At 53.6% G+C, this 26,083-nt stretch overlaps 1 protein-coding gene across 3 annotated transcripts in view; it reads left to right on the forward strand.

Annotated features, from left to right (window-relative positions):
• Positions 1-26,083, forward strand: part of heph (polypyrimidine tract-binding protein 1 heph) — a 185,701-nt gene that overhangs the window by 45,899 nt on the left and 113,719 nt on the right. The gene's annotated exons all lie outside the window — the stretch shown is intronic.

Here is a 26,083-nt window from a genome sequence, read left to right on the forward strand (position 1 = left end):
ATCGTCCGACCTACAGATCCCAAGCCCAGCACTTTACAGCTGCGCCACACCAGCAGACGAACTTAAGCGGATAATTTGCCATGTCAAAATCGAGAAGCAGTTTGTTTCGCAGAGTTACGTATCGCACAGACATAAGATGCGCTATCATCCAGCAGCTAAAACTCACGCCTGTACTACAAAGAAAAAATTGCTGTCCGTATTCAGTAGCATGCTCGGAAGTACCACAGCATCGATTTTCACTTGCGATTGGTATTTTAACTTCGAAAAAAGTCCTAAACGAACCGCCGACCCGGGACGCTGTATGGGCTGTTACTGCCGATTTCGATAACCGCTTCTTGTTCTTCACGCGCTGGATATGCAACGTTTTCTTAGTTCAGTGATGCCTTTCAGTTAACCCGTCTTTCTAGCCATGTATCTTCGTCAGAGAAGCGCAGGCTAGTGCTGGGAGCCTTCGGCGATAGCACATATACCTGTGTTTATGACGCGTCACATAGGCGGTCATCGCTTCTTTTGCTGGCACTGTAGACATAAAAAAATTGTTTATTTAAGAACACCGATGCGAAAGCTGAAATAGAGTGATTTATCCTTGTTAGACTTCCTGATTCCTGAGCCTAGACGTGCCGATAGCGTGAGGACGGACTCGGCGGATACGCTAGGCCTAAGCTTCGGTGGGGACCGATGTCGGCGCGGGTAGCTGGCGAAAGCTAAAATGATGGTATTTGAGCCTCAGAACTTTTTTTAGTACAATAGGGAAAGTGGAAGCGCACGAATCACCTCAGCTTTGTTATCGGTGCGATAATACCAGTCAGCGATAGGCTTCGAACTCGGGGTCCGTTCGAGCGCGTCCTAACGACTTCTGCATTTAATGTCCACTCCACAGCACTGCGACAACGGCGACGTACAACTCCCAGTCATATGTTGCGTGCGAACTACTAATGTTGAATTCCAATGGCGGAGTCGGAGCAAGTTTTTCTGCTCGTTTCGGAGCAAGTTTGTTCGAATGACAGAGTGAGGGCGGGAGTAAGGTGGTTCCAATGAGAGAGTCGGAGGGGATTCAGAGCGGGAGTCACTCCGCGGAGCAGAAAAAGATGATCCGCCAAAATCGGCGGAGTGGACCGGAACTGTGCGCGAAGTATTTCCTTTACCACGTTTGTCCGCTGGGAGGCGCCACCGGTCACGACTCGCGAGGAAGCAAAAGCTGCTGCACGCTTGGCGAGATATCCATTCCGCAGCTATCCGCCCAGTCAAAAGGACAAATGAAAAAAAAAAAACGAAAGTGATCTTCAGTGTCAAATGTCCATGAATAAAGCAGCTCACGCACCTTTATTCCAAGCTGCGACACGAAATAGGCTTTTATGACCCCAATATATAGCCTTACTTAGGACAAGAGACTAGTATCAAGCGATTAAATTGTATAAAGCATTTAATATTCAGCAGCGCTCGTCCTTGCATGCTGAAACCAGCGCGACATAAACCCAACCAGCGCAGTTTCCAGCGCGAGCCAGCGAACTGCAGCGAGAACCAGCGCCTGTACAGCACAAACCAGTGCGCCCCAGCGTCATGGCAGTGGAACCAGTGTATTTTCCAGTGTGACCCAGCTCTTATCCAGCGTTCGCACTGGAGTCCCAGCGAGCGCCAGCGTACCCAGCGCAATCAAGTGCCAAAAAACGCGCTGGTTTCACACTGGAAGGCGCTGGTTTTTGCAGTAGGGCTCGCTTGCCAGTCTAAGCATTGATAGTGAACAGATGTACGTGTTTTTCTTAGACGCCCTGCGATCATGATCATGGTCACGCCATGCCGCGTGCTTTTGTTAACATGGCGACGCGCGCGATCGGCCGCCTGCTGCGAACGGTCACTTCCCAGCGGCGATTCGAACTTTGCTCCGTCATCTGTCGTGCGAATGACGAGCGCTCTGCTGCGAAGCTGATCCCGCAGATCGTTTTGTGCGCGAATAGGGTGTACACGCCAGCGGCGACATGGCATCCGAAAACTCCGGCTAGGCTAGCAGTTCCGTGCCGGAGATCTAGGAGGCTGGTGGTTCTCGCGCAGCGCCGCGGTTGAGGTCGCAAGACCCGACGCCCATTGTACGGCGCGGATTGCGCAGGGAGCCGGAGTTTTGTGTAGGTTTTGCGGGCGTTGCTCGTGCCGCCATATGCCGAGCGCTGTCACGGAGGGCTCCGAAGTTCAGCGGAGAAGCCAACTCAAGAGGCGCGCTCTGCGCGTGGTGGGCTGGTTTCTGAGCTGCGGAGAGAAACGCACCGGCACACCTGAAATACTGTTCGTCGTATTCACTAATGCCACAGCGACCGTTCTCATAGAATGGCAAAGCTGCCCAAACGATGCAATCGATTGAAATGCCTTAATGATAAGTTGGTAGTATTTTCGAGACATGGGAATTGGCGTTGCTGCGCTGTGCAAAACTGGAACTGCGTGCACATTGAGTCGCTATGCGGTACAATTGGACGTCCCGCATAGCTTAGACGTGGCCCAGGCGACACTTCTCATATCGAACCGTGAGACGTCGTTGGGTGCCACCGGAGCGCCCCGGCGGCCTCCGTTCGCGCGCTCAACACAACAGTCACGCTCACTGTACACTGTCGCGCTTGCGGTGTCATTTAACACACAGATGACCATCGCAGCCATGCGTTCTCTAAACTTATTTTACGTTTGACGCTTGTCTGCCGACTGTCTAGCCTAATTAGCGCCGAAGCTGTCACCGTTGGCCGGATAGATCTGGCTAGGCTCCGGAATCAGCTTCAAACAACGAGCGTTTGTTTTTTTTTTTCTGACGAGCAGCAGTGGCAAAGGAGAGTTTGTATTTTGACTGTTTGTTTAAAGACATAGCCAGATTGCGCTGCTGCTTCATGAACCCGACACGGGCGAGGCGCACATAAAAACGCTCTGTGACGAGGCACCCGTGACCGCTCTCGCTCTTCTTGAGGGATTCCCAGCGTTGCGTATTATAGAACACGCCGATTGCGCAAACGCGCAGTTTCGTTCCAGACCTCATCGCCGTCGCTCACTTGAACAGCCTACGCGCACGAACAACGGCGCCCCGCGTCGGCGTCCATCTTGGATTGCACACTCGGCTACGGCACTTCGGCAAGCCCGTAAAAGAAGCGTGGGGAGTCGAGAGTATAAGGGCCCATTCACTCTTGCGAGTCGCAGATGTCGTGCGACCGTTCTCGTCGCAGAGCGAGAGTTTTGCAAATGGTCGCATCGGTCGAAAAGCGACGGTCGCAGACCGGTCGTACGCTGCTCAAATTTCCAGCCTTGCGACTGCGAGTCGCAAACCGCTAAACCAATCAGCGATGCCCCGAAAGTAGCGCGCGAGTCTTTGTGCATCCCGTTGACATTGCCTACGCGTTCGAAGTGCCTGTACGACGGTGGGTGCACATCGAAACTGCCACGACATCCTCCTCTTCGCTCAGGTCGTCGCGGTACATCGCGAACAGCGAGGGACTAGAGCACACCAAGTTCGAATGCGGGAGACGCGGTCACAGCAGCCGAAACGCCCGCAAGCGCGCGAATTTCGAGCTCGTTTCGAACGAGAAGGCGACCCGCAGGTGGCCGAGGTGGCTGGCCCTTGCAAGTGTGAACGTCGGTGTTGTCCAGCCCCCGCTGCCTGGTCTCAGGCGACTGACTGGCGCACGCCCTCTGCGAGTCGCAAGCGTGCCGATTCCGTGAGCGCGCTCCAGTCGTGTGAGTGAAACCTTTCGCAATCTTTCGCGGTTGCGCCGGGATCACGTGATCACGTGACTGTCCTCGGAGCAGACAGGATTTTGCCCACGCGTGTGAATCCACCTGAATGTGCGCGGACCGCCGCGGCGGTGACGACGACGGCGAAGATTATCCTGAAGTGTTCGTACGGATACTATCGCAATAATAAAGAAAATCCGAGGGCACCTGAGCGGTTCTAAAGAGTTGTAAATGCGAAAGCATGAATGTCCACTTAAACGCCGCTGAACGGTACTTCTAGTTCCGAACTCTTCGCGGCCAAGCCAGCGCCTTGAAACTCTGGGCGCGTTTTGATTCGGCCTTACCGAGGCCCAAAGTCCCTAGTCCCTAAAGCCCCTAGCGATAGCTCGCGCGCCAAGGAACCCGTGGACAAAACAGGCTTTACGAGGGTTGACGTGGCGTCGCGGCGATGCCCTCTCCCTTCACGCTATATCGCGGCAGAAGGTGTTCCCTTTCGCCCGCTTTGCTCCGTCGAGGCGTGACGTGGCGTCGCAGCCAATGGGAAGTTTCGCTGCTACAGTACAGACGCCGCCGGCTTTTTCGCTCAGTGGGCCATGACATTTTCGCATCAAAAATGAAAAAAAAAAAAAATCTCACGCAGGAACTAATATAGGAGTTTATCAAGTGTGCGTAAGCATTGTGCCACTTCTCATCTCCACGCAGCCTGATGTCATCATCAATGTTATGAAACTTGATCCGACCAGTATAAATCCTTATCAGTCTCGAGCAGAACCTTATCAGCACTTATCGGTCGGTATCAACCTTATCGCAACCGATCCGACCTTTATCAACCCGTATCAGCGCTTAACCTTAGCAGCATTGATCGGACGATAAGGTCTTATCGCTCTTTAGGATGATTTTTGCACAACTCTGCTGAACACTGGGGCGGTATTCAGTAAGAGTTCACTTAGTGGAATCTCCATTTCGACCACTGCTGATTGGCTAGGGCCGTTCGTCTCCTCCTCTCTCGTACAGCAGCATCCAATCAGCACCGGCCGAAATGGATAGTCCACTAGATAGTGTTGCAGAATAGCCCCCATATAGCATTTCAAAAGGCGCCGAAGCTGCAGATCGTTGTCGTCGACGCGATTTTTGTGACGTGTATTCCAGAAAATTAACGAGCCAAGGCACGGTAAAAAGCAATGCCATGGAAAGGCTTGCCAATCATGGAGTTCGTTTGCGGGATAACTCTTTTTGCAAGTCGTTGTAACAACAGGTTCGCGGTTTCTGCAGCTTTCGGTCGTCAGTGGATTTGACAGCTCCGTGCGAGCAGGACGCGCGCGTTGTTGGCCGCTCGTACTCAGCTGCGTGAGACAGTTGGACGTGGTGTGGCGTTGATAGCTGAATGGGGTGCGGGGTAGGAGGAGGTGCGTTGACATCACGAGCAGGCCGGCGTAGCTGCGCTACGTGTTGTTGCACGGGCGGCGCCCCAATTAGAAGAGGAGCAAGGCCCCCCCCCGCCCCGTCTTTCTGCGTCGCGCGCGCCATTGTCGCGCGAGGTGCTCGCGCCGTGTCAGACCGCGCCGTCGTCACGCTCTGACGGCTGGCTTGCCCCCCGTGCCTTCTCGTTCGCGGGCACGTGGCGGGACCAAATCACTGCTTCGTGCGCTGAAGAAGGGGTCGGCGATTGTATGAAGCGGTGTGGATGAATACCCTTCATTGGCAGCCCGTTCTACAGGACAGCTTCGATCTCTGTCGGCTGGCTCCGCGACGGACCAGCTCACCTTTGCCGGGCCCGGGGCGTCCCCATCGCGGGGGCTGTTTCGCTAACCTCCGTGATTGCGGCTGCGCGCGCGAGCCCACCGCGATGCCTAATGGCGTCGCGTCGCTGAACCACGAGGTCGCCTGTTCTGTTCCCGACCGCGGTACCGCGGCGGCGTTTCGTACAGGGGCGTGCTTCTCGATCGTACCGTGCTTTGGGTACACGTTAAATAACCCCAATTGGTTGATTTCGCCCCCCCCCCCCTCCTTCCCGCCGCCCCTCTTCCGCTACTGCGTCCCTTCTAACTTTTCCTGCAGTTTCGGGACGGGAAAGCCCCCACGATTTCGTTAATTCGTAGCTATGCACGCGAGGCCTTTCCGTGTTCGCCTACCGCGCTGCCCTCGTTTTGTTGCGATCACTTTGTTTCGATGTGTCGGCGAGGTCGGACTTTTTCAACAAAAGTTTCAACACGTAAACGTGGAGCCAGCGTGTTTGAGGAAGGACGTGAATGCGCGCACACACAGGAGGGGGGCGCCAACGCGAGACGGCCGAAGTGTCGTAGCGACGCGGCGAGTGCCTGACGGTGTTTAACCAACTGGTCCACCGTGCGAAGTTGGACTGTTTGTTCTTGCGCGGCGCCTTTTTAACCTCCCGCCCTGTCAAAGCGCACTTCGCGAACCGGCCCGGGCCTGTGCACTCATTCGCTTTCATACGTCGGTCGTCGGCATTCGAGCGTGCGGGGTGATATTGTTCCATCTCGCGCTGTGTGTGCCGACAGCGTGCGCAGTTCAAGGACTGCTTTGTTTAGCTGGCTCCTCCCGCAGGAGCCCGCTGTTTCGTTGGCTGGTTGGTTGCTCTGCGTCGACGCGGTCCTTCTCCCCCTCCCCCCCTCTTTTTTTTTTTTTTTTTTTTTTTTGTGGCGGCTCTGCTGCATGGCACGCGACGCTTTCTGGATCTCCCAGGTGGTATGGAGCGAAGCTGCGCCGGTTTCCCTATTCGACTTTCTGGTACGTAGCGCGCGTGGCCCGTCTCTCTCTCTCTCTCTCTCTCTCTCTCTCTCTCTCTAAATGGGACAGCACCCTCCCCCCCTCCCCTGGCTGTTTAGCTCTTCTACGGTTTGCTTTGAGTGTGGTCCTTCTTGATCGTCTCGTCGGTAGTCTCGAAGACAATGTCTCCCGCCTTTGAGTTTTGGAAACTCGGGTCTCGCCGGCGGAGCGAGCGAATGTAGGCGCATTTTTCTTAGCGCAGCCCGTGTACTGGGTTGCGTTGCGCCGTGAGGAGGTGCGTTCGCGCCCTGTGCTCTCTGCTTTAGCCCAGGGCCTGATCTCCAAGAGCAGGGGAATAGGGCCCGTTTATTCTGGCTTGCTTAATGCTGGAACTATAGATGATAGTTTTCGAGCGACACGTATGAAGCCAGAAAAGCAGGAAGAGTTTGCCCCCCCCCCTCCCCCATTCTCCCGCCCCCTCTTCACAAATGCAACTTCGTTTAGCCCCTCATCAGCCAGAAGCCGTTTTCCGAGCGCCCAAGATTGCAAAAATCTCGGGAGTTGTCGTGGCACCCACGTGTGGCGGCCGCTGTATGTAGCTGTGCAACCCTGGGGCTTGTTCGCTAAAATTGCAGTGAATGCTGTTTGTAGCGATCGCCCGGTCATGTTGTGCGCGATTCGTTGCCTCGTTCTTTCATTTGTCGTGTCCAAGTTGATGGAATGTGCGCGCTCGAAAGTTCACGCTGTATACATTTTAGGATTTTTTTGCTTGCCGCGAGGACTGTTGAATAATCAAGAACCGAGTTTTTCGGTCTGCGTAATACTTGGTGTTTTCAACAAAAGTCTACGCAAGAGCTTTCAGTAATATGCCGTACCAGAAATTTAAAATCCGTCTGTCGCGAACGAGAGCAGACGACGCTCTGCGCGTTCCTGGCGCGAACAACGACGAAGATAGTCGCCGAGCTCGTGCGTGCAAGGGCTGCCACGAGCAATAAAGCGAGACGGGGCAGTCTCTCTCTGGTCTACACGGTATTCGCATGTCTCCTATGCAGCCCCGCAACCCGTAGACTACCGTCGGCCACAACGGCAGGCTACGCTATCGTTTTATTTCCATCCACTCTTCAGTGTTAGCCGTACGCTTGTCTGGTTGTAAATAAAACCTGCTCGCCATGTTTATTGTTAGTGCAGTGTTGCTGTAACGTCTTTTGGTAAAATGGCATGCACGATCGGTCAATTGCTTAACTGTATACCGCACTAGCGTCGACTGACTGGCTGGCTGGCCGGCCAGCCGGCCAGTTAGAGCCTTCCAATGGATCTCACTTTGTTCTTGCTATTGCTGTCGCTTCGCGCCGTTAGAAGGCGCCTACCGACCGGCCAGTCGACGCTCGCGCGGTATACTGTTACAAAATTCCGTCGACTGCACAGAGTTCCTCCGGCGGGCCCGTGTCGCAAAAAAATTAGGCCCGTGCTTTTGCTCCGTATACTCCATACGGTGCGTGTCGACACCACGGGGCGCCTGGATGCGCATTTCTCACTCCCCGCGCCAGGCCTTAATAGAGTCGGATAAGGGTACACTCCCGCGTGCCCACGCTCCGCTGCCCACGCCAATCGAATTAGGACCCCGGGCGGGTGGCGTAGGGGTGCGGGACTGCCTGCGTGCCTGCCTGCCCGGCCGAGCCGCGCTCTTGGAGAACGTGACTGGCGTGTTCGAGGCGGCGGAAGAGCGCGCGGGCACGCCATCTCCGTGTTGTATCGCTCGCCCGATGGTCGGCGCTCTCGGTCCGTTGTTCTCACGCCACGTGCGCCGGCCTCGCCTTCCAAACTACGGCTGGGTCGCGCAGGTAGCACTAGGTAACGCCGCGGTGCCCCCCCGCTTTCCTTACTTCTGAACGCCCGCACCCTTTTTTTGGGGGGCTCCTTCGTTGGTCTCTCTGTGCACGTTCAGGGGGACGCGAGACCATGCGCGCGCGTGAGTGAAGCGCTGTATCCGCCGTGAATATATCCGTCGGGGCGTCATCGGCAGTCGCCGCGATATCCGTGGCTCTCCGCGTCGGTACCTAGCTCCAGCTGACCTCCCTGTACCACCCCTCCCCCCCCCCATTTTGTTTTTCCTTTTGTCCTGTTCAGCCTTTCTAACTATTGCCGCTACGCGCTCCTCGATGGTTGCGGCAGCCTTTTTGGCCCGCGCCTCTACCCTGCGCGTGCGCTGCTTGCCCAAGTCGTTTGCGCCAATACGGTCTCGTGCCTCTTCTCCGTTTATTAATTTCTTCGCCGACCACACGCGCACTGGGCCAACCGCGCCACAACCTTCTCTGTGTTCGCCGTATCTAGCTCCCTAAAAGCGGTGCTGTGGACAGCATTTTGTACGGCAGTGGTGGCGTGGCACGCCTCTGTTGTGTGCCTCGTACTTTTCATCATTTCTCGGGGGCCGTTTTATCTTCTCCGGGCTTCGCAACTCGTCGCCTTCTTATAGCGCTTCCCTCGCGAGAGAGAGAGAGCAGGCGTGCGCCCGCGTTGATATGATGCAGCCGACTCCTTCGTGTCGCCGTCGTCCCCTTCCCGTACTCCTCTGCGTGCCTTGCCCGGGGTTGGCTCAATTAAGTTCCTCGGTGGTGGTTGCACCATGCTCGCTTGGAAACTTCGACGCCCCCCACCCCCGAAAGGGCACCTCGTCGGCTCTAGACTCTGGCCACATGGCCAGTGTCTTATTGTGGCATGCCGCGCCACTCGGGACTACAGCGCACCCTCGGCTGTTCTCGGCATTCAGCGCGCGGCACACCGTGGACGCGCCGAAAGTTAGTTTCCTAACTCGCGTCGTGATCGCGAGCTCACCGTCGCGCGGGCAGCGTAGCAAGTCCGCGAAGACCGAACGCGAATGGGGAAGAAATCGAAAGGCCGCCCAGTCGGTATTTTTTTTTTTTGCTTGTTCGTTAGAATCGATCCCTAGAGAACGTTCTGCCACAATATCTTTTTTTTTTTCGAGGATTTAGGGGTAGCTTAATTAGTGCGAAGGAAATGCCAGGAGGCTGCGTGAGGAAGCTGGCTAACCTTCCAGCACCGGGAAACCCTCTCCTGTATAGGTGTCGTTCAGTATGTGGCGTTCTATCTGGAAGAAGCGTTTACTTCTCCATTACCGCGAAGGCGAGCTTTCTGGTTCTTTTTTTCTTTTCCCTGCGGAGGCGAGCGCCATCTCGTGGTGCTGCAAGGAACGCAGCGACGCGCGTGCTTCGATTGATTGGTTGGCCCACTCCGCAACGGAACAAGCAGGCCTAAATCTTTAAGCAGGCCCGCAGGTCCCAGGGCGAAACCTGGCGATGTTCCCAAAGAAAAGCCTCGCTCTTAAAGCCCTCATATTTCCACAGGTCACGTGGTATTATTGAATACATAAGTTATGGGGATACTTTCTCTTTTTTTTTTGTTTATGGCGTTTGGACCGCCTACTAGTCTACCAGCGCCTGCATGCGACATTTGGGTCCTACCGTCGCTCGTTTCAGAGCCTGTAGGACCCGCTTGGCTTCTACGTCTCCGTGTTTGTTGCGGCACGGGGTACCGATAAAAGGATTTTCGCGGTAGTCCCAGTGTTACCACCTGGTATGCTAACCCAAATTGATACTTGGGAAGGTAGCGTTCGCAGAGCAAATACGTGTCTGTTGGCACGTGGCAACGCGTTTTCCGAGTTCCTTTGTTGACGTGCAAGGCCGGACGGTAATGCCGAAAGGCGGGAGGCGACGCCACGTCCTAAATCTTGCACCTCTGTCTTCCGTGTTACCTCATAATTCCGATACCCTCTGTGCGTGTATGTTCGTAATGTGGGGAAAAGAAAAGAGGCGAAAAAGTGCTAGCAACCGTCGTGGGCTTCTGTGCGCACTGATGCCCCAATTTTGTCAGCACTCGATGGTGCGGTGAATTGTCGTGTCGAAAAATGTTTTCGTTCGCGCGCACGCACACACGCACACACACGCACCCACACACGCACACACACGCACCCACACACACGCACCCACACACACGCACCCACACACACGCACCCACACGCACCCACCCACACGCACCCACCCACACGCACCCACACGCACGCACGCACCCACACGCACGCACGCACGCACCCACACGCACGCACGCACCCACACGCACGCACGCACCCACACGCACCCACACGCACCCACACACACACACGCACCCACACGCACCCACACACACACACGCACCCACACACACACACGCACCCACACACACACACGCACCCACACACACACACGCACCCACACACATACACACACACACACACACACACACATTGGATTCGGTTAAGTCGTGAAAAGAGCCCGGGGCGCACGTGGAGAAACAAACATTGAATTCGACATTTCGACCGGACGATCGGCCTTCATACTTCTGAGAAAGGCCGGCCCCGGCAGAAACGTTGTCATTTTTTTTTTCGAACTCAGTCTTATTTCTCACAAGTGTTCACTTTTACCTGACGAGCGTGTTTTGAAGGCTTCCAAAAAACGCCGGCTGTAGCTTCGTGTTTCTGCACGTACGACTGATTCCCGTGCACGCTAATGGACGGGGCGACGATCGGGCAGTTCGGAAGCGGGCTGTCCAACTGCCGCAACGAGAAAAAAAAAAAAGCCAGCGTGCGCGGTCGCCGGCACTAATTAATAGGCGCCGTATTGAGTCACGGGCACCTAGTTGGATATATATTTTTTTTTTCGCCGTGTTGCTTGGCCGCGATGCCAGGTTTAGCCATCCCCCCTCTCCCCCGCCGTTTTTTTTCACGCCTCGTTCACATGCTGCTTTCTTAAACTGAGCCTTTCGCCGTTGTTGTATCTGAGTGATATTTGTCGTCTTTTTCAGTTTGCTTGTATGTTATTAGGTCGCTTCAATGCAACTCGAGTTCTCGGTATATTTCTTGCACCAGAGGGGTTTGTGTACGTGCCTACTTTTGTATGCGTTGTAGCTGTCGCCTGTCTGTGCGTCGTTTACCCGCCGTGGTGTCCCAGCGAACGTGGCGTTGCGGTGCGAAGCAGGAGGTCGCGTGATCAAAACCCGGCCGCGGCTCTCGCATTTCGACTGGATCGAGAGAAAAAAAAATTCTATGTATAATTCTAACACTGAGTATTTCGTCAATATGGGGAGGAAGGGGATGGGCATGTATCCTGTCCGGCTTTTCTGCCCTTGTTGCCGGTCTCCTAAACACGTATGCATTTTCCTTTCCTCCTGGCTGCCCGCAATAAACTTCAAATTTCGACTCCCTTCGTCGGTTTTCCGTACTCTGCTGTTGGCACTGAAACATTTCCTGCGCACCTAACTCGTAATGACACGGTGGAGGTGTCTACACGGTGTTTGGATCGCACCGATGGCGCGAGTTGTTGTGGTCGCACCGCTGGTGCGATCGGTTGGGAACTCGGCGCTGACGCCCGTGGTTGTACCTGGGTCGCAAGCCCCAAGGGTAGCGTTGGCCTGGCGGCCTGGGGTACAACTGGAAGCATCCGAAGGTCCCGGCAAAGCATGAGTCGACTGGTAACAACAAAACAACTGGTTTATTTTAACATCGCAAAGAGTTGGCGGTCAGGTTGACCGAAGTAGAGAGACGGGAGTGCACTTTACTTAACAGAAGAAATCGGAGCCCTCCTTTTGGCGTCCGGGGGCAGCTGTTTTTATACTCTCGCAGTTGAGGGCAAGAAGGAACCCCTCAATAGACGAGCACGTGATTGTACAATGGGCTAAGGTGACGCACACTGTCGTAGCGCCGCCGGTCGGGCACAAAGACTGGGAGGAGAAGGTAACCTCGGCTCTCGTAGCGCCTCTGGTCAGGCACAATGACTGGAAGGAGAAGGTAACTTCTGCTCTCGTAGCGCCTCTGGTCGGGCACAATGACTGGGAGGAGAAGGTGACTCCCTGCTCTCGTAGCGCCTCTGGTCGGGCACAATGACTGAGAGAAGGTGACCCCCTGCTGTCGCATCGCCGCCGGTCGGGCACAATGGCACATACACTCACACACGCACATGAAGACACGTGGCATCGGAACATGCCTGGAAACGCCTGGAAACGCCTGGAAACGCCTGGCGGGGAGCGTAGCGGCGACGCCGAACGGGCCAAAATGTCTGCCGCTTTGTTGCAATCGCGCCGGCTAAACCGCGCGTCGTAGGCGAAACGTAACAGACCGCCCCGCCGGGGGCAGGAGATCCCGATGGACAGGGGACTGCATCCGCTGTTCGGAGGGATGTCGCTCGATGATGCTCATAACCGAAGTCGGGCGTCCCTCGACGTTTCTTGAGCGCAGCGCACAGAGAAGGCCTCGTTCTCTCGATCAGGTTCGCACAGGACACTGCAAAGTGACTTCGGGAGAGTTCACATTCTTGTTCTCGTTCCCGGCAAGCGTTAGAACTACGCTGAAACTCAACCGCTCAGTCAGCAAGCACGGCACAACCCTCACTAAGCCCTGCCAGGCTCTTTCCCTTTTTATACCACTGCCTAGTTCCTTACAGTAGTCTAGCATCACTCAGAACGCGTCCACAAATTGGAAAATTGCACTAGAAAGCATATCATCACTTTGAAACACTAAACAAAAGCAATATGTTAAAAAAAATCCTGCCTCAGGAAGAAAAACATCAGTAACAAACAATTTTGAGGCTGATTCCTACGTTAGGGGCTTCGACTTAAGCCATCGGCGTTACCGTTGAGACTCCCCTTTTTGTAACGCACCTCAAAGGAATATTGTTGTAAAGCGAGGCTCCAGCGCAGGAGGCGGCCATTTTTGGGAGAGATGGTCTGCAGCCATTGGAGAGGGCAGTGATCCGTCTCAATGATAAACCTCGAGCCGGCTAGATAGCATGACAATTTCTGAACGGCCCACACGAGACATGCACACTCTTTCTCGGTGGCGCTATACGCCTGCTCACGACTGGTCAGCTTACGACTAGCATACAGGACGGGGTGTTCTACTTCTCCATTTTCCCGTTGGCACAGTACAACACCCATGCCTCGCTCACTAGCATCGCATTGAACAACGAACCCTTTTGTATAGTCTGGCGATCGTAGCACCGGCTGGCTTGTTAGGGCACTCTTTAGGGCGCTAAACGCTCTTTCCTTTGTCTCGTCCCAGACGACTGTTTGGGGCTCTGTCTTTCTTAGAGCATCCGTCAGGGGAGCCGCGATATCAGAGTACCTGGGGATGTACCTCTGATAGTAGCCGGCGACACCTAAGAACGACCGAATATCGGTCTTCGTGCGCGGTTGCGGGAAGTCTCGCACAGCGGCCACCTTTATTTCAGAGGGGCGGCGACGACCCTGCCCAATCACGTGACCGAGGTAGACAACCTCGGCCTGTGCTAACTGGCACTTAGGAGCCTTGACTGTCAAGCCCGCTTCGCGCAGGCGGGTTAGCACTGCCCGCAAGTGTGCCATATGCTCAGACCAGGATGCGGAGAATATCGCTACGTCGTCTAGATACGGTAAAGCGAATTCTTGCTGTCCCCGCAACACTTTATCCATGAGGCTTGAAAAACAGTATGGCGCGTTCTTCAAACCAAAACTCAATACTTTAGGACGGAATGTTCCCATTGGTGAAATGAACGCCGCATACCTACTAGCCTCTTCTGTAAGTGGAACCTGCCAATAACCCCTGACAAGATCTAGGGTGGAAATAAACTGAGCGCTACTAACTTTCTCAAGGCGCTCCTCGATGTTAGGGATCGGATAAATTTGATCCTTAGTGATGGAATTAAGCCTGCGGTAGTCGACGCAAGGACGAGGTTCCTTGCCCGGTACCTCAACTAAAATCAAAGGGGAGGTATAATCACTCTCACCTGCCTCAATAACACCGAGCTGTAGCATTTTCTTTACCTCAGCCTCCATAATATCGCTCTGGCGGGGTGACACCCGATACGCCTTGGATCGTACTGGCTCTGGGGAGGTAAGTTCTATATCATGAGTAAGGACAGAAGTCCTACCAGGCCTCTCTGAGAACAGACCTTGAAACTCTTGTAAGAGCTGGTGTAGTTCGGTTTTCTGCTCAGGCGACAGCGGTGCTTTACTGATAAGGTCACTAATGACTTGACCGGTGTCTTCCCTGTTCGTCACTGAGCCTAGTCCCGGAAGCTCGACCGGAAGCTCTTCAGGAACGTTTACCATCATGCACACTACTGCTTCCCTTTGTCTATAAGGTTTGAGCAGATTACAGTGGTAAACTTGCTGTGCTTTCCGCTTTCCTGGCAGACTCACCACGTAGTTAACGTCCGACAGTTTCTGAACAATTCGTGCTGGGCCCTCCCACTGCACGTCTAGTTTGTTGTTTAGCGATGTGCGCAATATCATGACCTCATCGCCCACCTCAAAACGACGGGCCCTGGCTGTCCGATCATAATAAACCTTGGCCCTCTGCTGGGCCTTTGTCATTGCTTCACCTGACAACTCCTGTGCCCTTCTTAAGCGTTCGAGGAGCTTAAGCACGTACTCCACCACGACTGGGTCGTCGCCCCTGCCTTCCCACGATTCTCGAAGCATGCGAAGCGGAGATCGAAGCGAGCGACCGTACACCAGTTCAGCTGGCGAAAACCCCGTAGCTGCATGCGGCGCGGTCCTTAATGCAAACATCACCCCAGGCAGACACAGCTCCCAGTCAGTTCGATGTTCAAAACACAATGCTCTCAACACGCGCTTCATGACGGAATGGAGCTTCTCAACGGAATTCGACTGTGGGTGGTACACTGAGCTGTGTAGCAGCTTTACCCCACACCTTTCGAGAAAAGTTGTCGTCAAAGCGCTAGTAAACACTGTGCCCTGATCTGATTGGATTTCCGCAGGAAAACCAACTCGCGCAAATATGGACAGTAGTGCATTGACTATCTCAACTGAGCTGAGTTCTTTAAGCGGCACTGCTTCAGGGAACTTTGTCGCTGGGCAGATCACAGTCAAAATGTGTCTGTACCCCGTGGCTGTTACCGGCAGAGGTCCCACTGTATCAATAACGAGCCGTCTAAAAGGCTCCGTAATGATAGGTACCAATTTCAACGGCGCCCTCGATTTGTCCCCTGGTTTGCCCACCCGCTGACAAGTGTCACATGTCCTCACGAAATGGTCTGCGTCCCGAAAACACCCTGGCCAATAGTACTCTTGCAAGAGACGGTCCTTAGTTTTCTTAACTCCTAGGTGTCCGGACCACGAACCCCCGTGCGTCAAGCGCAACAGATCCTGACGATAGCATTGAGGAACGATCAGCTGATCGAACTCCACTCCTCTGCGGTCTAGATACTTCCGGTACAGGACTCCACCTCTTTCCACAAAACGCGCATTTTTCCTGGCGATACCTTCCTTGACATTGCAGCGCACGTTTTCCAGGCTGCCATCCTTCTTTTGCTCGGCTATCAAAGCCGACCGGCTGACTTTTAGCAACCTATCAAGTCCGTCTGACGTAGGCGCGATCAGCAAATCTGTAGATAGCTCTTCTAACTTTCCCTTATCGGGCATTTCCTCTCCAGTATCTGGCGCCTTCAACGCTACAGACTCAATTTTATTCAGTTCGGGCGTGCTCTGAATATCAGCTTGCTGCGCCTCTGACCCTTTTTCGTTGTTTGATAACGTCGGCTCCGCAACTACCGCCTTTTGCAGCGAGCTCCCGAACCTTCGATCTGGTTAAGGCCTGAACACTAGCTTCACCAAACAAAAGCCCCTTCTCGCGCAGGAGGTGATCGGACCTGTTCGAAAATAGGTACGGGTACTGGGGGGGCAGCATAGATGACACTGCCGCCTCCGTCTCAAGTGCTCCGAAAGGTCCTTCAATAAGCACTTTTGCTACCGGCAGACACACGCTATGAGCTTCCACGGCTTGCTTGATCCATGCGCACTCGCCCGTGAACATATGGGGTTCTACGTAAGACGGGTGAACTACATCCATCGTAGCTGCGGAATCGCGAAGCACCCGGCACTCTTTCCCCTTCACGAGGAGGGCTCGCATGTAAGGCTCGAGAAGCTTCATGTTCTCGTCAGTGCTGCCTATTGAAAAAAACACAACTTTTGGTTTTGTTTCCGGACACTGCGCCGAAAAGTGACCCGGCTTCTGGCACGTATAACAAATGCGCGCTTGCCTCGTCTCGAACCGCTTTCTGCGTTCGGCTTCGGCTGCCGCCGTCTCCTTAGGTTCGGTCGCACTGCTTCCACTCGCATCCGCACTACGCGTGTTCCCCTTTGCTCTCATGGGTGTGAACTTCGGCCTCTCAAACTTCGAGCCAAATTCACCCCTTTGACCGTCCTTAGCTCCGCGAGCCCGACGCGTCACAAACTCCTCGGCTAGCTCAGCGGCTTTAGCCACCGTACAAACGTCTGGCCTATCCAAGACCCAGTATCGCACGTTCTCCGGTAACCGACTATAAAACTGTTCTAGCCCGAAACACTGCAGAACTTTATCGTGGTCACCAAACGCTTTCTCTTCTTTGAGCCACTCCTGCATGTTTGACATAAGCCTATACGCAAACTCTGTATATGACTCACTTTTGCCTTTCTCATTTTCCCGAAACTTCCGACGGAACGCCTCCGCAGACAGCCGGTACTTTTTTAGAAGACTCGATTTCACTGTGTCGAAATCCTCTGCCTCCTCTCTATCCAAGCGAGCGACTACGTCGGCCGCCTCGCCGGGTAACAAAGTGAGCAAGCGCTGTGGCCACGTTTCCCGAGAGAACCCCTGCTTCTCGCACGTTCGCTCAAAGTTAACCAGGAACAAACCAATGTCCTCTCCAAGCTTAAACGGCCGCATCAGGTCAGTCATTTTGAACAATACGCGTTCTCCTGCACCGTGTGCCTGACTTCCATTACGAGCGCGTTCCATCTCTACCTCAAGACGCTTCATTTCCAAAGCGTGTTGACGGTCACGCTCTTGTTGCTCTCGCTCTTTCTGTTCTTTACGTTCACGCTCTTCTTTTTCTTTCTGTTCTTTAAGTTCGCGCTCTTTTTCTTTTTGCTCTTTAAGTTCGCGCTCCTGTCTTTTTGCAGTCTCCCTCTCTTCAATGGTCTCAAGGCATTCCGACAGCTCGTCATCCTCAGCCTCTAACTCCAGAATAGCCTTTAGCAGTTCAGGTTTTCTGAGTTTGTCTGAGACATCCAGACCCAACTCTCTTGCAAGCTCCAGCAATTTCGGTTTGCGCAACGACTTCAAATCCATGGCTGCTCTGAATGCTGCTTTCTCTACTGCCTTCTATTGTCTTGCCGCAATCTAACCCGGCAGCAACGACAACCACAATTACCAGCTCTGTTTCTGACACTAACAAAAGCCTGGCAAAGCTCAGAAGAAGAAAGTCCCGCACTCACCAAACCTCGCAGCCAAGAGTCCAGCGCAGTCGTTCCGCTGCAGGCAACCAGTCATCACACAGGGCTCGTTGCACTGCTCCCGGATCGTTGTTGAGCCGCTCAGCATACAGTCAACTGCATCTCTTTGCTGCTGGCCTCCGTTGTCGCGATCTCACCGCTGGCAGACAGTTGTTTGGATCGCATCGATGGCGCGAGTTGTGGTCGCACCGCTGGTGCGATCGGTTGGGAACTCGGCGCTGACGCCCGTGGTTGTACCTGGGTCGCAAGCCCCAAGGGTAGCGTTGGCCTGGCGGCCTGGGGTACAACTGGAAGCATCCGAAGGTCCCGGCAAAGCATGAGTCGACTGGTAACAACAAAACAACTGGTTTATTTTAACATCGCAAAGAGTTGGCGGTCAGGTTGACCGAAGTAGAGAGACGGGAGTGCACTTTACTCAACAGAAGAAATCGGAGCCCTCCTTTTGGCGTCCGGGGGCAGCTGTTTTTATACTCTCGCAGTTGAGGGCAAGAAGGAACCCCTCAATAGACGAGCACGTGATTGTACAATGGGCTAAGGTGACGCACACTGTCGTAGCGCCGCCGGTCGGGCACAAAGACTGGGAGGAGAAGGTAACCTCGGCTCTCGTAGCGCCTCTGGTCAGGCACAATGACTGGAAGGAGAAGGTAACTTCTGCTCTCGTAGCGCCTCTGGTCGGGCACAATGACTGGGAGGAGAAGGTGACTCCCTGCTCTCGTAGCGCCTCTGGTCGGGCACAATGACTGAGAGGAGAAGGTGACCCCCTGCTGTCGCATCGCCGCCGGTCGGGCACAATGGCACATACACTCACACACGCACATGAAGACACGTGGCATCGGAACATGCCTGGAAACGCCTGGAAACGCCTGGAAACGCCTGGCGGGGAGCGTAGCGGCGACGCCGAACGGGCCAAAATGTCTGCCGCTTTGTTGCAATCGCGCCGGCTAAACCGCGCGTCGTAGGCGAAACGTAACAACTGGCTTAATTTTCTAGAAGGCTTTGTCTATATTGATGGGCCCCTGTGCGTAAAAGGATTAAAAGGCCAGGATGAGACGGCAAGATTGAAGGGAACTATTTCGACACGCATACAACGGAGCGACTAGGTAAAAGTTTATCCGTGTCGTAGTTCGCTCGTAGAATGACTACTTCGAGAGCGTCACCTGGACCCGCACACCGGCACTTTTAGGTAAAGGATGTTTCCTCTCCGCAATAATTAAGTTTTGTTTTTCGACGACGAGTTCAATGAAAGTAGCTTTGAAACGTCATTTGTATGTGAATCGCGGTTGCCGTTAAGCGTACTCTCGGCAGCCCCCGTAGCGGTCTACTGACGCCGTAATATGCGAGTGGACAGTCTCGCTTCCGGTCTCTCGCTGTGTCGTCCCCCCTTCCGCGCATTCCGCTCCATTGTGGAGGCGCGCGCCTCTTCCTGGCGGAAGCCGACGGCCTTGTCCCTCCATCCGGGGAGAAGAGGGCTCTGTGTCATCTCTGCCATCGCGTTGGCGCGTTCCGGGGCTCGCTTTCGCACCGTTACCCGCGACCCCCCTCATTCCCATTGCATGTAGGCCTGGCGGCCGGCCGTTTGATGGCCCGTGTCCGGCTTCCTTCCGGCACTCGCCCGGTTACCCTTTGATGGGGGCTTGCGCGTCCCCGGAAAACCGAAAACAAAAAGAAAAATCGCCGAGTGGCATTCAGCGTTCTAGCCGCGCGCGCTGCCGGAATGATCGTCTCCGGTGCACCGATCGCCACCCGGGCCACTTCCTCCTCCTGTCGTTGAGGCTGTCGCGGACAAAAAAAAAAAAAAGTGCTTGTAGTCCTGCGCTCTTTGTTACACCCGTTTCCCCCTCCTCGGTATGGTCCTTTCATATCTCGTCCCGATTCGATGGTACGACATGACGCGGTGGGGGTGCTGCGTGCGCGCGCTGTGTACGTCGCGCCGCAGCTGTCCCGCACCTGACCCGCTTCGGGGCACCGTGCGGGACGCGCGTGCGGGCAGGTGTGCCGACGCTGCGGTGTCGTGGTGGCTGTGGTGCCTATTTGTCTCGCGTCGATCTTCTTTCTTTCCTTTTCTTTTTTTTTTCTGCCGTGTTTGCCGCGCGTTTCGGTCTCCCCGTACAGTGCGCCCCTACGTCCGCGAGGAAACACGCTCTTTAATCTACTGTTGTCCCCGCACGTGTTTCTAGCAGAACACTGGCTGCTGCCGGAGTGGTCTAGGTCTTTGCCGCGAGTGGTTAGTGAGTGCCCCTGCGCCCCACTGGGAGGTCACGCGGTGTTTCACCGAGGTTGCGTCAAAAAGAAAAAGTTTGCCTAAGCCGTCGAACCGGGCGCAGTCTGTAGTCGACGAAAAGGCAAGCCGAGCTTCGACCAGCGCTCGCCATTTGGCATGGCGGGAGGCGGTGGACTGGCGGATGTCGTCGTGGCGGTTGGTGCACGCTTTCTCTCCTCTTTCTGCCTGCAATTCTGGTGTTTGTATCTTTAAAGTGAAGGCTCATTGTACCCGATACCGACGCTTGAGCCGATGGACTCGCCCGTAACTGCGGACTCTCGCTTATTTTTTTCGCAATCTGGGTTTGCATCACATTGCGCCAGAACCTCGGCGCTCCAGTGTTCTCGCGTCACAAAACCATCGTCACGGAGCTGTCGCGGCGGAGAATGGAAGTAACGATGCAGCGTGTGAAGGGCCCTTCGCACCTGCGCGCTCGCCGGCGAAGCATTAATCGCCGAGAAAGGAGCTAGCTACTGTAACGGTGTGCCTCGAAGAGACGTTCACACCAGCGGCAAGAGCGCGTTTCGGTCACGTGACAGCTCCGACGCTTGCGCGTCATGCATTCACTTATGGGCGCTGTCTGTAGGCTGAGACGGGGGAGGCGAATGAATTCTGGTGGAGTTGGGTCGCGTGACTAAACAACTGCTTTAGGGTCTGCTCTCCTGGCGCGCAGCTAGCTGCCAGGCGACGCCGCGTTTCCGCATCAGCTGTGCGTTAAGATGGTACCGACCTTGTTTCTCCCGGACTGCAAGGTTTTGCATGTGTGACGTGTCCGTGTACCTGTGCAGTTTTACGGAACCCGATCGACGCGGACGGTAACCGTGGCGATGTCGGGGGGGCGTCTTGTGGATGTTTGTTCAACCACAGAGTGCCTGGAAAAGTTTTATGGGGCTCTCTTCGGAAAAAAAAAGAAAAAAAGAAACTGCATTTCTCACTGCGCTGTCGTCGACGCCTCTTACAACACCCAATTGTGTAGCGCATAGCGTGGGAAATTAATTGACAAGTCTTTCACCGTCCGTTTGAACTTTAGCCAGATGGCACCACCATTGCTGGTACGCTCGCGTTTCCTGCTCGCAGCATACTCGTACGCGCCAACAACTCACTCGCGTTCGCAGTGACTTCCCTTCCCACTCAACGATACCCGCTCATACCCTCCCCCCCTCTCCCGGCGATCACGCATGCACGCTCACAATCACCGAAAGTCACGTTGTTAAAACGCTCGCGTCCTCTCGAACTCGCCGTCGCTGGTTTTCGTTCGTACTTCCATTAACCGTTAACTCCTGCTCACCACAACGCACTCCTGTTCATACACACTGGCCTCTTCACACCTTTGGTCGCTCGCCAACGCTCTGATCTGACGCCTGTGAAATGATTGCGGGGCAAGGCAGCCTTCCCTTGAGCGCAATTTCGCCGACCCATGTTCCTTGCAAACCGCTGCAGTACAAAATGGCATTGCGTTCACGGGCAAACTGAAACGTTCGTTCAGGTGCCGGGGGTTGGAGCTCTAGCTCCGAGTTCGATTCGCGAGCGCGGCAGGAAAACGTTGCCGCACACTCGCTTTTCGCGGTACGCGTTTTTTTCTCCCCTGCCCACTTGTGGATGGGCTATTCCTGACTCACCAGGAAGCGGTGGTCGTTACCCTTCTGCTTGACGGCACTGCTACAACGCGCAGTTGATCGTCTGCTGCGGTTGTGCGGTCTGAACACACGTCTGCTGCTGCGGCCGTGGAGTTCCGATTCCACTGCGCACGAGCAGCCGCGCAGTCTTTATTTTTTTTTTTTATTTCGTGAGGCCTTCGTGCGCCTGCTGTTCATCGCACGCTCCATCGGCTTAAATGCGAACGTTTCTTCTTTTTTTTAATGTTTAGCACGAAAGGTAATTTTTTCTCTCCAATGAAACTGTTCCCGATTCGATAGCGCCGTTGGGTTGTTCAAACTGTACCGCGATATTGTGGTCCCTTGGTTTTGCTGGGCGGTGCTAATCGTGGTTTGTGATTTCTGAACGCTTCGGCATGTATCGTGTGCCATTGCATGTACGTATTTAAAATGCGTTCTTTTTTTTCAATTACTTGTTTTGTCCATGCTCTGGTTCCCTACGATGCAGCCATACGAACTTCCCGTCTTACCTTTCTTCAGCTTCTTGAGCTTCGGCTTCGTTGCAGTGCTCCGTCATCTAGCCCGCAAAATATTCTTTCGGTGCGCTCTTCACTATGTGAGCTGCTTTGCCATTTCATGGACACCATCCTAGCTTTGGTTCGTGGCAGTCTCCGGCAGACCCGTACTCAGCGTCGGCGCTTTCCGTTAAACCAAGCGGCTTGCCCATTCAGCGAACCTGCCAGCGTTGTCGAGTCTATGGTTGCCGGTGCGAAATGGGTGTCTCTTTTTCTTCCTTCTTTTTTTTTTCTTTTGTCCCCTTTTTACGGCAGGAAAACCCGATATCCGGCGACAACAGCGGTGGCGGGAAATGCGTTTCTTTCAGGGGCGGTAAGAGAGAGAGTCACCTGGGCGATTCTGCGCACATCCTGTCGGTCGTCGAGGTAAATTCTGCTTCGCCTTCAAGCACTTGCGACACGCGTACGGGGACCCGTACTTGGTTGTTGTCACCGTTACTTCCCGCAATTAAGGCGGCGCCAGCGACTGGAAGCGCCTCTCCCCGATGTTTTCCCGCCTGTTCTCATACAGTGCTTTGCGTGCGCTGTTTGTTCGGTGTGTGTGTGTGTGTGTGTGTGTGTGTGTGTGTGTGTGTGTGTGTGTGTGTGTGTGTGTGTGTGTGTGTGTGTGTGTGTGTGTGACTCCGTCAGTAACCGGATGTCGTGTCGTGGTAATGCCGTTTTGTCTGATAATCGAGGTCCCTCCACAACGTGCTGTCGCTGCGTTCTTGGCCGTCGTTAAGCCTTTTAATATAGCTCTCGAATTACAAAGATGCCACTTTCGACGCCTCGAAAGCCCCACAGTTTGAAGAATTCTTGAAAACGATTTTCTTTTTTTTTGCTAAGATCTTTGGGTCTCTTGTTTGCACATCTGAGTCCCCGAGTTTCGTGCAATCCACAAGTTTAGCGCTAGTCCAATCTGGCTGCAACTTACTCAGCCGCCGCATCTTGGTGGCAGAGTTGGTGGCCCTTTATGCGTGTACTTCATTGCTTGTATTGTAAGAACAAGGTTTCGTGCTCTTTACGACCGTGTATTGTTTTCGACTTCTGAACCGCACGTTGATTTCAGTCCCCGAAAATGCTTTGTTAGGGCTCATGGTTATATTGCGCTCAGTTTTACAAACACGAAATTGAGGAAGGACAGGACGTGGACGGACGTAGCGCAATCCTGTCCTGTCCTTCCTTAATATCGTGTCTGTAAAACTGAGCGCAATATAACCATGAACGTTCACCAACTAGCCCCCTTCATTGCTTTACTAAATTTGTTAGGGCTCTTGAGGTCTTCAAATGGGCTTGCCTTTTTTTTTCTTGCGGGCTTGTTTGTTTCCGTAATCTGCTACGCCGCTTGCTAGCATCGTAACTCGGCACGTCGCTTCCGCGAAATGTAGAACGGCGCATTCCGTAGAGGGAAGTCTCGTGCACGTATGCTGGCTCCGTCGCGGCCGACGTCAACGGCCCCCACGCCTAGTAGCTGGTCGTTGCCTGGAGAGACTCGCCAAGGACGAGTTCCCCGAAATCCGCGCGGGGTGCGCCCTGCCGGCGAGTATCTCGGAGTCCGTGCGTCAACGGTCTTTGCCTGTGTGAGCGACGCTGGGGCACACGCATCGGGGTACTTGGCGGCACCGCGTCCGCGATGACGTCACAGGCGGCTGGGGAATACCTTTGCGGGACCCCCCCCCTCCCCCCCGCTCCCCGTTCTCAGGGAGTGGTGCGCCTGGAATCGCTCGCTGGCTACCTTTTGGCTGTTATCTGCGCATGGTTACTCATGCGTACGTGAAACGCAGAGGTGGTTTTTATTTTATAATTTCAGCGTGCGACGCAAGTTCAAGAAGGGTCCGTGTGACAATAGTTTGATGAACCATCGCCGCCAGCTTGCAGAGTCTTTCTGAAAACATATGGGGTGGTTTGCGAGTCGAAGTTGGAAGACGGTCGAGGAGGTGTCAGCCTAGGTACAGGCTTGGCATTCTGCTTCACATATATTTATTTTATTTATTTATTTCAAATACTGCCAGTCCCATTAGGGACCATAGCAGGTGGACATACAAAAATGAAATGCATGGTAATAAACGGGCACGTAAAATATGATATGAGATTACGAGAGGCGGGCGAATTTTTTTTCGACTCGATAACTAATAGTATCAAATATCGAATAGTCGGATGCAGACGCCTGTATTTTCAGCATAAATATTTATTTTGGTATAATTAGGAACCGTGCCTGCATGACTAGTTAAAAAACAACAGCTATCGGAAACAAAGGGCCAGCTTTAAAGACATCACTAACTGTCCATAAAAAAAATATGAATAGCTTCTCAAGAACTTAAAAGCCTAGTTGCAAACAATTTCTTGAAGAAAAAGGTAACTGTTGTAGACTAGCTTTCCAAAAAGGCTAAGTAAGTGCTTGGAAAGAAAGAAAAACAATAAACGATTGCGAAAAAAAGAAAAACGCCCCTGAAGAGCATCCATGCCGCAGAAGGCATGTTAAAGGGCACGTTGTAAGAAAACAATACTGACTTTAGCGGAAGAGATAAAGCTTCTGCACAGCTGGACTTTCAAAAAGACTAAATGTGAGTGCAAGCAAAGATCGCAGGTTGTCACGTAGGCCTCCACCGGAAAACTGTAAACAAAGCTTGCATTACCCATTTTATTTCTGCATTTCTTTGATCACTTTTGTCGTTGTCACACTTCCAAGCGCGATCCTTCGTTTAGTAGATGGGGAACAGTAACTAGACCTAAGCAGTTTGTTGTTACGAAATATTTGGTTGCCTTTCATTGTTCGAATATGCCGAATAGTTCATCTTCGAATACGAATCGAATATTGAGAATTTAAAATTCGTATTCGACACTTTGAATGTTCGCGCACCTCCTAGATATTAAAGAAAAAAAAATTGCGTGCGCGTGCGTATTGGGCATTTGACAAAGATTGTCTTCGTTCTTATATGAAAGCGTTGGGCGTGGTTACAGGCGGTCGAAGGAAGTTAATTATATGACGACGTCATGAAGCGCTTGGGAGAGGAGAGCGCGACATTTTTGCAGCGGTTTTCAGCGGTGTACAGCGACGCGGTACCACACTGTCTCTTTGGCTTTTGGGTTCTCGCCTGTATTCACGAGACCAGAGCTGTTCGTTGGCTTGAAGATTGCAGCTGCCTGTGGACATCTTCCTCGTTAACACTCGGCAGTAGCGTCATAGCATGGCGCATGTGTAATAGTGTAGACGTGGGCACCGGGAGATGTTCCTGGACACATGAGCGTTGGTGGCGACGTCTTCTGACGATTCACTTCAGGTGCGCTGGACTTTTATCATAGTTTTCGATTTATCTCTTGGCGTAAACGTGTCACGGGTAACTGTTACCGCGAACGTATTTTCGTACCCTTTCCTTTTATCAGGAGTGAAGCCGCGAAGCAGAATCCAAAACGTTAATTGATCCCAGCGTCGCTAGATGTCGCCACGATCGCTGCTCTTGGTAAACACGTCTCCGGACGGTCCGGAACCACAAATTTGTGGCAATGAAGGGAAAGCTACGGGGACTTGGCGCAGGCATGACAGCGCTCCTGAAGGTAGTCCCAGTCTCATTCGGCTTCAAGGTGATGAACACGAATGTGTTATTTACTACAGCACTTGTACTAAAGTAGACATGACAACACGCAGAGTTCATTCTGAATTTTTTTTTACGTATGTACATTTTTTTTTTCTTTTCGCTTTGCTATTCCGCGTTTCGGCAAATGCGAAACCGGCGCAGGCTAGGCTGATGACTCCGCCGGACTACTTGCCGCAGTAACACGTGTGCACAAACTCCGCCCCCGTAGCTTTCTTTCGTTCCTTCGTTGCCACAAAGTTGTGCGTAAAGTTACGCGCGTTTTCTTTCCACTGTCGGCACGCCGCCTCATTTCTGTTCTTTTGCACGCGCAACTGCTGGCGCGCCTTGGTTCGT

The sequence above is a fragment of the Dermacentor variabilis genome, chromosome 10 (assembly GCF_050947875.1).
Source record: "Dermacentor variabilis isolate Ectoservices chromosome 10, ASM5094787v1, whole genome shotgun sequence".
In the NCBI taxonomy this organism is placed as follows: Eukaryota; Metazoa; Arthropoda; class Arachnida; order Ixodida; family Ixodidae; genus Dermacentor; species Dermacentor variabilis.